Raw genomic sequence first — 13,798 nt, forward strand, 5'->3', positions numbered from 1 at the left:
GTTTCAACCTATTCTGAGTTTTTGGTTTTTTGGTTTTGTTTTTCTTTTTTAAATTTGAAAGCAAGTGGCTTTAAAAAAAAAAAAAGCCGCTCACATGGAATTCTAAAGAAGACTGGAACATGAAACAAAAAGGTATCTGAAATAACTGTAAACTTTTATAAAAAGATAAAATTATCCACATTTTTTAAAGTTCAAATTTACTTAAATTACATTTGGAGTCTCACTATACAATAAGAAATCAGAGTCAGAAGACCTGTCTTTTTAACACCATAGCCTATTTTTGAATCACAATAACATTGCTAAACTTCAAAGTCCTATAACTCCAATCTACTCAATAGACTATGAGTCAATCTGTGCTCCTTTATCCCACCACCTACATGTGAAATCTCTCACAATCTTTCCACAGGATCAAATGTCAATGAGGTATTGAAACCAAATGGTTAGTATATCCAAAGATAGTTCAGACCTAGAATGCCCCAGGATAATGCCAAAACTGGATTAGTCAAAACCAAACTTGATCTGTACTTATACCACTAAAGCTGGGCCTGAACCAAATTAAGTCACTCAAGAGAAAAGATACAGGTTTATAACACAGTTTTCCTGATTTTCACACTATAAACAAATGATTTGGGGGGAAGGGATTACCATACTCTGAAATATGTGAGATCAAATTGCTTATTCCATTCCCACAAATCGGCGATTCTAATTCTCCCATCCATCAAAACTAGACACCTAATTCTTAAGTAAACAGGCATACTCTAAACTTTAAAAAAACTAAATTTATGGTATTTGTTATAAATCGGAAATTTTTTTTTAAGATTTTATTTATTTGAGAAAGTGAGAAAGCGCTCAAGTGCACGATGGGGGGAGGTGGCAGAGGGAGAGGGACAAGCATATTCCCCACTGAGCGGGGATCCCCATGTGGGGCTGGATCCCAGGATCCTGAGATCATGACCTGAGCTGAAGGCAGACACTTAACCGAAGGAGCCACCCAGGTGCCCCAAATTGGAAATATTTTTGAAATAATGTTCTATGTAACAGTAATGGACAAAATGCAAATTAATTTATTAAAGCTATTTTAGTGAACCTTAAGGTTAAGTGATTATCAATAATTATTCACTGGTTATAGTTTTGTTTGTATATGTGTGTTTTTTAACTTTTTAGGCTCTGAGGTTCTTCTAGTTTAGAAACATTTCTTTTAAGTTTAAACTAGTAATTAAAAATTCTATATAGAACAAAGTATCAGTTGACAGGGTGGCAGCACAGATTAGTAAAAAGATCCTAAGGCTCACTCCACTTTAGTGTCATCATTTGTAAAATGAGAATACTATCTGTTTTTCTTATGCCATCTCTTAAGATAACGAAGTGAGAATAATGAAATTACTATGCCATATAAAATACTTAGAAACAAATGAAACTAGAAAAAGAGACTATGTTATCTGATGTCTAATTCTCTGAACTGTTATTTTTAAAAAGAGCATGGGGAGTATTCAACAATGCATGGGATACTAACTCAATAACAACTTCCAGAGTTGCTGGTCTTCTCACCAGAGATCTTACAAATACGTCAGTGTTCACATATAAATAAATAAACAAACAAGCCTCAACACTGGCTTCACTTTTAGCAAACAAGAATTCCCTTACCCTTTTCCATTCCATTACTGAATCAGTAACACATTTTTTCCTAACCCCCAGAACTAAGTGACCCTAAGTTCCTCCTCCCACACAAACTGTTCCCCACAAGGTACCTTTAGCTTTTTCTATCTGTTGGAAGCCCTTCCCTGATCTGATCACAGCCGTCATTATCCTCCTCCTAAAGTCAGGAATCTGGTGATTCCTCTGGTGAATCACCAGATCCTCTCATAGGAGCAGTCCTCTCTCTCTCCTCTTCATTGCTGCAAGGCATACCATCACCATGGACCTGGAGCTTCTAAAGTTCCCACTCTCTGGTAGTTTCTAGTTAGGGGATCCAAGAGAAGTTGCTTTTCCTGATAATGTGCTACTATAGATAAAACTGTATTTCTGCATCCCAAACTTAGAAACCTGCTTTTGTACTATTCTTACTCTGTGTTAGATTCAGTGATGGGAATTCACAGAACATGATTATGCCTCAAAGAAATAAAAGAAAAAATATGATGAATGTTCAAATATAATACAATGTAGAAACTAGTAAGTAATAGGTAATGGGGAAGTTCCAAAATATTACTGGTATCTTTCAACTATTAAGCTTTTGTGGGCTAACACTGAGACCCAAGCATTTTAACACACTGTTTCTAGAAGAAAAATACATGTTTTTGGTAGGTCCCACAATTCTTTCCTTTGACTGTTCTAACACTCTTAGCCTTTGAAACAGATGTTTATATTTCCATAGCATCTAATTCCATTCTTTAGATTGAATTCTAATATAAAAAAATGAACACAAATTGGACTTTTCTTAAATGCTCACTTAATGTATCTTATACATTTAAGGAATTTTACATTAATAGCTTCATTTTAATAAATAACCTAAAATACAATGTACCAGTTAGACAAGACAAATTAGATGAACACTCATCAGCATAGCCAGATCTTAGAAATAAAGAGAGAGGTGGGTGAAGGGGACCACAAGAATTCGACTAAGACCTAATATATAACTGAAATACATGAAATAATAAAACCTTTTATAAGACATAAAAGGATACATATCAAATATATCAAATATATTAAAAGGTCACCTATATGGGGACTAGTTATAAAGGAAAACAGAGAAACAGTCCTTTAATGAACCAATGATGATGGGTATGACACAAACTAAGGAATATGATTAACTCAACACTCCTGTACTTGAGGTTAAATACTGATACTTCAAACATAACCATTCTCTTTCAGAGTAAACAGAGTTGCTCAAAAATTTAAACAATTTTTTAAATTGCAGTAAAGTATACATAACATAAAATTTACCATTTCAACCATTTGCTAGTATACAGTTAACAATAATTTTTATTGAAGTTGTCATTGTCCTTTTAATGCCTCTGACTGTGTAGGAGGATGATACTATATAAATATGAATAATCTTGTTTTGATTATCTTCTACTCTAAAAAAGCTATGAAAGGATCTGGGCTTTTATAAAAATAAATATTTACTGAACACTCACAGGAGAGCCCTACGGGTACCAAACAGTATGACCCATCATCACTGTACCATAAATTGTATTAATGTTTAAAAATTCAAACTTCATTTGCCCAAAGAACAAAGACAAAGGTGCAACAGATCAAGTTCACTAGGATTAAATCTTCTGAAATTTCTGTTTTCACTTTAAGCACAAATGGTCCAGGAAAAGAACGATCTGGATTTCTCCTCAAGTACTGCCTTTGAATAGTGCCCTGGAGGATCAGATAGTGCTACACACAGGTTCCAGGACTCCCTCCCTTAACCCTCTAGAGATAGGAGAAAAATACAGGGGAAAAGCTTCACAAGAAACTTTAAAGTGAAAACTATTAATGTTTTGCTCCCCACTCCCTCCTCATGAGCCAACGGGTCTCTTTATTTTAACCCTTTGTTTTCAGTTATCAGGATAAAAACTGACCTGATTAAATCTGTGGCAATTCAAAAATAGGTGGGAAAGATGTGTTTGAGAGTGCATGTTCCCCTCAGCACAAAGGACAATAAATGAGAAAGAGCTATTGACCTGAATAATTCACTTTATAAGCATTTTCCAGTTGACAGATTAAATTCATCTGCAGTGATCACTACTACCTGTACCAAAGAGTTTCAGAGAAAATTTAAACAATGTAACTTCTTAAGGCCAAGCAATTGATTTTAAGTTCCTGGCATAGGGTTATAAGCACATCAACAGGTGATTTTACTACCTACTCAGTTGAACATTTCATCCTTCAGAAGTCTAAAAAGTGTAACAATCTAAATCAATGATGATTAAAAATTCATTGTAAAGATGATCATTTAGGATTTTTTAATACTAAATGTTACTAAATATTTTATTATCTACCTAGTAGAAAGCATTCCACTTTTTAAACTAAATGTAGGAGTTCTATAATTTTCATAGGTAGAAACATAGGTAAATAATCTCCCTTAACTTACAGCCCCTACTAGAGCTTCTATGACTCCACCACCCCACGTCATTCACTGACGTAAAAGTTCAATGGGCCCCAAGGGAAGAAGAAAACTTTTTTCCTAAAACGGACAAACCCAATCCTAAGGATGTTAGGAATAAGTTCCTTAATAATGCTAGCAATAAGGATGCCATGAAAAGCAGTATTTGAGTTTCAAAGGTGACGACTTTTATCACACTCTTTTAATCTTAACTTCAAATAAGATGAGATGCACCTTGTTTGCAAAGAAGGAGCTAACAAACTTGTGATAATCTTGTAATAATCAAGAAAAAATGTGAAATAAATACAGGGAAAAGGGATTTAAAAAAATCAAGAGCAATTAAGCCTATATTCGACTATATTTGTTTTATTACTATATTAACAATTTCTTACCTTGTGGAATTCTCTTCTGAGAAAAATAGATACAATTCTGTTCCTAAAAAAAATTTCAGGTAGAAAAGTTGAAATGTTAGTTTCAAAACAGGAAGCCTCTTAAAAATAAAAAGTTAACAAAATACTGATAGAGTACATTCAGAATACCATGACATTTGGTATTACCAAAACTTGAGACAATAAGTCTCTAATAATAAAAGTTATTTTGATATTTTTATTAAAATATTTATAAAATTTATTATTTTTATTATTATGAAAACATTATTCTACTGACTATCAAATCATTTCTTCTAGGTACATGGTGATATCTTGGCACATTTTCATATTCTAACTCAGTTGCGTTTTACTCTTACCAAAATCTGGTATCCTGAAGGGTAGTTTTTAGGTATTATCCATATGTCATAAAATTCACCCTTTTAAAGTGTAAAATTAGTGGTTTTTACTATAGTCACAAAGTTGTGTAACCATCACCACCATATTATTCCAGAACATTTTCATTACCCCAATAAGAAACCCTGTACTGAAGAGTACATTTTTATTCGCAGGGAGTAACATCTGAAAGAAATTTAATTTTAAAAGATATAAAAGAAGCATACTCTTCACAACACTATGATCAAAAATGATGTTTTTTAAAAAATGTATAGAACAGAGACTGGGAAGGAAAACAAATATCTAAACATTTTTAAAGTAGTTGTATTTGGCTAGTGGTATTATGGTGACTCTTTTTCATATATTTCCTCTAAAGCTATGATTTTATAATATTACCTTTATGGTTCTTAAAAAGGTACGACACAGACATACATTTTCTAGAGCTGCATGCTCTAATTTGTACTACAATCCAAAGTAAAAACAGAAATACAAGTTGACACTTAAGAAAATGTCCACTATACTTTTTATTAAGTGTTTTTCAAAGTAGATATAAAGTTTAAAAAAATTTTGGCCACACTTACTAATCTGGTTGAAAAGCCACAGCTGCATCTTACTTTATGACAAATTGACTGTTTCATCACTTTTGCATCTGGGCATCTACTTCTTAATGGTCATTTCTGAAATAAAGATGTAGTCATTAAGAATATATTATAACAAAAACATAAATCTGTAAGGACAATTTTCTAAACTTTAGTGTCTATAAAAGGAACTATCAAAAAATTTCTTCAGCAACCTTCTAATAAAAAACATTAACAGGGCTGAGGATGAGGTGAGAGAGCTGGAATATATGCCATCATCCCACAGGTCCCGAATTATACAGTTATGTTACACATACTGAGTATAAAGAGCTATAAATTCTTCAGTCCTCAATGCTTTCCACCCACCAGGGTCTTGCAATTCCTAAGAATGCCATTTACAGACTGGAAAAAGAAAAAAGGAAGATGTAGGAGAGGAACCCTAAAACTCCACATTCGAAAACAATAAATTAATTGATTATGCGTGTTTGTCTCTCCCCCCACCCAACACCTGTAAGAAAGGAAGCTCCAGAGGAGATTTTTATTGGCTTTATTTACTAATACCTTTTGAGCACTTAGGACAGTGACTGCCACACAGTAAGTGCTCAGTAAATATTTATTGAAAGAATGAATAAACTGATGAGTGATGTAACTGATGAAATATTTAACCTGGTACTATTTCAAAATGGCAAATTCTCAAAATGCCATTTCTTCCACACATACACCATTGATATCAATGCCAATTACAACATCGTTATTGTTTCTTCCCCAGTAAACAAAGCCCATAATTAAAAGACAAGATACGGTACCAGCCTTCAAGGAACAGAACAAAGGGCATAGATCACTTTGTGATTTTGTTACTGCAATCTTTGGGGAAAACTTCTTTTTTTTGGGGGGGGGGACTTCTGAAAGAGGAATTGCTACATATATAATTTTGCTAAATACTGCTAAATGTTGCAAGTAGGCTGTTTTTTTTAAACATGTATGTTCTTTAGCTGCTTGTTGTGGAGATGCTAGGAATATAAGAAACTCTTTTACATGGAATAAAAAATTCACAAGTCTCAAGAATAACCCTCAAGGAGACCAGTAGTTCCCTACTTCCCATGCTATACCTGAGTTAGCTTCCACACAATGCTATTCCACACAATGCTATTCTTTTTGTAAAAAAAAAAGGGGGGGGGGGATAGGACGACAAATATTAACATAGACTGGTGGTTTTTTTCTTTCAAAAGGAAAAAAGCATTGGAAGGATAAACCAGAATCATTTTTAAATGGTTAGCTATAGAAAAAAGAGAAAGCAGGATGGGAGGGACAGGGATGGAAGTCAGACTTCTCAGAACTTGTTTTACAATTTTTACGTTGGAGACGTGTTTTAAGGTCAAATGAACATCAAATCATAGTGACATTTTGAACATAAAAATGGTAACGACTACCACTGATTGAAACATTAATTTTTTTTCTTTTAAAGATTTATTTATTTATTTTATTTATTTATTTCAGAGAGAGAGAGAGAGAGAAAGAGAGCACACGCAAGCAGAGGAAGGGGCAGAGGCAGAGAATATCCAAGCAGACTTCCACTGAGCGTGGAGCCCAACGTGGGGCTCCATCCCATGACCCATGAGATCGGGACCTGAACAGAACACCAAGAGGCAGATGCTAAACTGACTGAGCCACCCAGGTGCTCCGAAACATTAAATATATTTTTAAAAATCATGGTCATCTCTAGAGGTTGCTATAGCACTAACTTATTATTCTAAAAGTTGATAAAGGGAAAGAATCAAGCACTTATCCTGGCTTTCTTATATGAAAAATACCTTAGAGTAACCAATCAGTCAATAAGTGAAAGCTCTTTTTTATAGGATTCCAAATTATAAATGTAGAAGGAATGATAAAACTAGAAAATCATCATTTTGTAACATGTAATGAAATAACGGATCTAAAAAATGATCAATGGTTGCTAAAACCATTAGGTAGAAGACTAATGGGAAACTTTATAATGGATAAATTAAGTAGACAAAATTTGAACCCAAGAATTAATCTTAACATCATTTAAAAATGGGTCAATCAAACACTATGTGCAGAAATATCCACTGCTACCCATTAAGTGTTCATCCTGGGAGCTCCAGTTTCAAAAGACATTCATAATGTTACCACTTTTAACACTTCCACTCTGACCACCATGGTCCACGCCACCTTAGTTCTCATCTGCATTACTCTAATAGTTCCCTATCTGATCTCCCAGCTTCTCCCTTTGCTCACCTCAGTAAGTCAGTCAGATTCGTCCTTTTCAAAAGAAAGTCAGATGTCATGTTTCCGCTCAAACCCTTGAACTGAGTCCATCTCACTACTCTAAAAACCAAAACCCCTATCAAAGGCCATAAGGACCATGATCTGATATTTCCCTTCCACATCTCTTGAACATCATCTCCTACCACTCTCCCCCTTGTTCACTCCATCCCAGCCACACTGGCCTCTTTCCTTTCCTTAAACACTTCAAGCACGTTCTCACTTCAGGGCCTCTGGACTTGTCTTTCCCTCTGCCTGGAATACCAAGTATCTCTCTGTCTTATTCCTCCTCCACTTCCTCTAGGACTCAGTTTTTACAAGTTATCTCATCAACAGATAGGTCCTGTACCCTAGGCGAGCCCAAAATATCTGCCTCAGATTTCCTTATCTGGCAGAGAATATGTAAGGAGAAATATTTTGGGGATGATAATCATCCAAAATATGAAAGTCACCAATTACCATATCTTTGTGTCTAAACATCTGGAGAACTATACTGTCCCTTTTAAAAGATTCTTACAGGCCCAACTCCAAAGAATTAATGAAGGTATAGCCACCATAGGGCGCTTTTATTTGTTGTTTTGTTTTTAAATCATCTGTATCATAACTCTAGGGAGGAGTGGTAAATGATTTGAATTAAAAGAGTCCCATTAAAGGGGCACCTGGGTGGCTCAGTCGGTTAGGCGTCCGCCTTCAGCTTAGGTCATGATCCCAAGGTCCTGGGATTGAGCCCAGCATCGGGCTCCCTGCTCAGCGGGGAGTCTGTTTCTACCCCTGCTCATGTTCTCTCTCTCAACTAAATAAATAAAATATTTAAAAATAAATAAATAAATAAATCCCTTTAAAAAACAACAACTAGCAAAATAAATGGCCCTTTCCACCCACTCCTTTAGGGACGTCTCTTTGGGATTACATTGTAAAGTTCCCAGGAAAAGTTTAAATTACTTTCAAATTTGTTACCTTTAAGCACCATGACCACCAGAAAGAATCAAAAGAACTCACTAACTCTAACATGACTAGACTAGCTACGACATGGTAGGGATGTTTGAACTTAATTATTTTTCTTTAAATAAACAAACTCCCCTGGGCTAAAGCCTACTCTGCCTTTTAAACATCCTGTGGCTGGCAAGCTTCAGAGTCTTAAGAGAGATAGCCAGGGGACAGAGAAAACAGCAAGTATGACTCAGTGATCACATTTAATAGTCTCTGAAGACCAAAACAAAGATACCAGTTCTGGCAAGAGATCTCTAGAAGTGCCCTAAAACTGACTTATCCACATATCTTTCATCTGAACAATCTATTTTCACTTAGTTTAAGGTTCACAAAGCACTTGTTATGTGCCTATCAGACCTTAGGTACAAAAATAAACCAAGAGTACAAGAAAACAATCAGCAGGGGTTCCAAGAGTTGGATGATGAAATTTAACGTTAAAATCTGCTTTGTTTGGGGAGGGGGGTGAAGAGAAGTCTTGAGTATTTTTGTGCAGAAATACCCCCACTCATTTAGAAATCAGACTTCAGCAAGTTCAACCACTTAAAGAAGGCTTGTGATATTAAAAGTAACCTTTCTTGAGCAACTCTTTTTTTGAGAGAGAGAGAGAGATGGAGAGTACGTGTGAGCACAGAAGGGGGGGGGCGGCAGGGACAGGGAGAAAGAGAGAGAATCTCAAGCAGGCTCCACCCCTAAGCAGGGCTTGATCTCATTACCCTGAGATCATGACCTGAGCCAAAATCGAGTCAGACGCTCAACTGACTGAGGCACCCAGGTGCCCCCTTCCTGAGCAACTTCTGCGTGCCAATTATTGACATTAGCTCACTTAATTCTCAGAACTCTATGCGAAAGGTATTAACAAAGCACACAGAGTGGTTAAATAACTTGTCCAAACCAGAGAGAAACAGCTCCAGGATGCAAAATCTCTCTTTCTTTTCACTATTATAACCTGCCGTAAACTGGAATGAAATTATTAGTCACAAATACCACATACGCCCTGTAAGAGTAACATGTAAATCCAGGTGGCTCATGTAAGAAATGTGTTCCATTCTTCCAAAGCTGCTTTAGATAAGAGAACAAAGGGGGAAGATTCACTGTTATATATTAATAAGAAAACTATGGCATTAAGAAATGAATCAGAAAAATATGCTACATTGAGATCTAAGGGAACTAAGTAACTAAACTAGTCACACCAGAGCTCACTAACTAGTATTCTTTCACAATGATTAACCTGTATCACCTCTAGGTCACTGATGGCTATTCCATACACTCAGAGAAGTCAGGGAAAAAATACTAAGATTTAATAGACGGGGTACACAGGTATTTATCAAAACAGTTTTTGTACTTTTCCGGATGTTCTGAAATATTTCTTTCACTCTTGACATATAGATACATACAAATACATACATTAAAGTATCCCATTTGTTTCTTAAAATTTACAACAAAATGAGTAAAGATTCCTAATTTTCCTTTTGTAGAAAATTCTCTCATGTGGAACACCTTACTTCCTGATTCCATGAGATAACACTTATTGGCCTCAGTTCTTTATACTGAACAGAATCTAATGTTTAATGAGTCATCAATCAGAAAATATTTTGTAGAAATATCTTTTCAGAAATGTAAATTTGATTATTATTAGATGACCCTACTGCCTATGACACAATAAAATAAATAAAAGTAACATACTTATTGTAAAATAAAAAGGCAATTACAATCAGGACACATCACTGAGGAAAGGTACCCTTGCGTCACTGATGTCCCTAGTCATGTGGAGGAGGTGAAAATTCCTTGGAACTAATTATTCCCACTGACTAAAAAACACACCATTTAAATGAGTGGACTCCTTTACAGAGAAGAGATTCAACAGATTGATGATTTAAAGTTTCCAAAGGCCTAAATACATATGCTGGTCCTCTAAATACTTGATTGTGTCCTGGGAATTGTCAGCATAAATTAACACAAAAAAAAATCTCTCTCAACTTTAATTCATTGCACTAATGGTTAGGAATGATGAAAGGGAGGACACACTCTCTCCCAGAACACCAATTATGAATAATACAACCTTATTTTTATTAAAAAAAACAAACCCTTAGGATTTTAGTGTTTCTCTCTCAATGACAAAATACTTCATGGGCAGACCTATCATTAAGACTAAATAAAGATAATGGGATGGCCTGTATGGTTCTGAAGTCAATGTCGGGGGCACCACCTACAGCATTTGCTACTTTTGTTTTATATTTTAAGAAAATGGAAGTACACAGCATACAGAGTATTTTTTCTTAAAACTTTATCACACACACAATCTCTCCCTACCGTGAATGTTTGTCTCTTTCTCTCTCTCCTTCCTTTCCTTCCCCTGGCACTCACACACACAGCATGAGTAATTATCATTTTTAAAAACTTTTGTTTTGAATACAAAAATGCTAGGCACATGTTGGCCATGATATAAAATGTATTTCTTACTAAGAAACAATAGAAAAATCTTAACATGTGATTCTATGTAGAACATCAAGGTAAATATTTCCAGAGTTAATTTTCTTCTATGTTTTCAACATTATCCATAACAAGGAGATCTATACAAATCTAAGTATCAGAGTCTGTGGCTTTATTGTTTTTCATGAATTTTAACACTATACACAATAAAATAGTCACTATGGAGAGTGTCTTGATATTAAAGCAGGTTTACCTTTCTTTCAGGAAGCTGAGTTACTTGAATACCAAAAGACCTCAGTATTTGATACCTTCTTCTTGAAGACGCTGTCATCATTAAGGATGTGTCCCAGGAACTGTCACCCAACTCCATTAATGTCCTCAAAAGTGGAAACAATGTTTATAATGCTCACTTCAGCCCTTTTCTTTTCTAGGCGGTAACCCATATCTTCAAAAATAGAAATCAACCAAGAAGGAGTAATAATTTTTTTCTAAATTCCTCCTTTATCTGTTGGGAAGAAAATACCATCTTCATTCTTTAGTAGTTCTGGTGGGCTCTAAATATTTTTCAGCAATATATTAGAGACTTTTTTTTCCCCAACCAAAGTCTTTTAAGATAATTTCTCATGATAGGTATTGTAGAAGAGACAAAAAGAAAGAAGGAATGACCAATGTCTTCAACTAGTTTCCAGCGAATTAAAAAGCCGAATTCATATCACATGAAAAGACCTTCAATAAACCCATATCCTAAAACACCCAATACAAGCTATACCTGTTTTCTTTGAACTACAGCTATTAAATACCGTTTCTCCTAAAAATCCACAGAACTTTTAGTTACAGCCATCAGATAATTCAAAGGGATTCAGTTGCCCTACATAACTTGTGCCTCCTTCATGATACATAAAGAACTTGCTTAATATTCTATATTTAAATGGCATGTAGGGGGGAAAATGCTAGGAAGGAGGGTGAGAAAGACAAGCCTTATAAATTGGCCATATTAGAAATAACAGAACAGATTTTGAGAGTAGCAGGGGAAAAAAACTGTGAAATCATTTTATATTTTACAGGTGAAGAAACTGAAACAGCTTATGAGCAAAGAAAGAACTGAAGTTCACATTATAAATGGTATTTTTCCCCAGAGCTACCCATCCCAACAAATCTATAATAAGTATTTTAGCTTAATGCATACATAACACAATCAGAACGGAGTGCCATGCTGAAGAGTTTAAAAGAATGCACGAATTCTGAGTACAGTACGTTAAGTTAAGGGAAATTAGAAACGGCCTACGTGTCCTTTAGGAATGACAGAATTCCAATAAGTAACCTGTTTCCCTGCTGCAGCTCTTTAGGACAGTCTGCTCTTTAGGACAGTCTGGGTTGGATGGATCACCGTTCTGGCCCAGCAGGACAGCTCTTAAAAGATGACTAATTAAATTCACCATTAGCTAATGTCCATAAAGATAAGAAACTTATCTATATGAAAACATCATATTTTCAACCTGGTAGCTTAATAAAAGGACTACTGCCCATTTGAGGATTGCTGGCCCACTAAAAATGTTAATAAAAGAGGCTTAAATCTCAGGGTAAAGTAGAATAGTCGAGTAAATAACATAATTGCATTTATACAAAACTCCTTTGTATACAGCCGGCATTGGACAAAACAAATTCATAGAAAAATAAGAGTTCTCAAATTAAAATTTATATCCTAAGAAAGAACAGACGGAGGTAAGGACAAGAAACATAGTATACTCAACATTAAAAATGTAATATGTAAAGATGACGAAAATCACTTTTAATTTCATGGGCCTTTACATCATGTATTTCTCTAGCACCCACCCCACATTTAGACTGCCTACGAGAGTATGTATGTGGAAGGGCACTTGATCTACTCACTTTCACAAAAATTATAGCTGCCCATTTAGTCCCAAAGGCACAAGTGAATAAAATAAGATTATTATAAAGCTCTATTTTGGTAGCATAGAAAAATCTGCAGGACAGACAGACTTGTGCTAAAGCAATAATTAACAAGAGTTGTGGTTTATGAAGAAATACTCCAACTTGGCTGACATCATAGTAACTATGGGAGTTTCTCTTTATGATTCTCCCCCCCACCAAACCAAGTTGGATACATCCCAAGTTAAATAACAGCTCCTGTTTATTACCCCTAGATATCACATATTTTTTTAGCTTTAAAATAGAAGTACATAAGTCAATTTAAAATGGAAACTGGTACAGAGGCTTAAAACTCACTGTTTACTCTAAAGAAAGCACTGAATCGAACTTTAAAAAAAAAAAAAAAGCCCTCAATGACTTTCCTAAAGCAGAGAAGGGGGAATTCCACCATGTTTCAAGCTGCCATTACAAACAACAAAGGACACAAAGAATGATGCTGCTTGTAGGGTAACATGTGTGTCATGTCCCCCCCCCCCCCAGCATTCCTTCCATATGTATTTGTGTCTCCTTGGTGTGTGTGTGTCTGATATTTCTCCCTTCCTGCCACAGTCTTGGTCACTCTACCTCTCCTTCTTGTCCATCTGTCTCCCTTACACTCAGCAACTGGCTTCCAAGCACTGATATTCCGGAAGAAAGCACTGTATCAGGCTATAGCCTGTGGCAAAGTCACAAAATGAGAAATGACAATTCACAAAATGAGAAAAAGAATTAGAAAT

At 35.3% G+C, this 13,798-nt stretch overlaps 1 protein-coding gene across 10 annotated transcripts in view; it reads right to left on the reverse strand.

Annotated features, from left to right (window-relative positions):
• FRS2 (fibroblast growth factor receptor substrate 2) overlaps nt 1-13,798 on the reverse strand; it is a 111,808-nt gene that overhangs the window by 57,785 nt on the left and 40,225 nt on the right. For 8 of the 10 annotated variants that reach the window (XM_045789609.2, XM_045789607.2, XM_045789608.2 and 5 more), the window contains 2 exons: nt 5,433-5,528; nt 4,483-4,525 (listed from right to left, as the gene is read on the reverse strand). The gene's annotated coding sequence lies outside the window, so the exon portion shown is untranslated. Of the gene's footprint in view, nt 1-4,482; nt 4,526-5,432; nt 5,529-11,385; nt 11,638-13,798 lie in introns of all 10 variants that reach the window. The other 2 variants (XM_045789605.2, XM_087868968.1) reach the window with 2 other exon arrangements.

The sequence above is a fragment of the Ursus americanus genome, chromosome 17, assembly GCF_024610735.1.
Source record: "Ursus americanus isolate L20-20 chromosome 17, mUrsAme1.1.p, whole genome shotgun sequence".
NCBI classification, from domain to species: Eukaryota; Metazoa; Chordata; class Mammalia; order Carnivora; family Ursidae; genus Ursus; species Ursus americanus.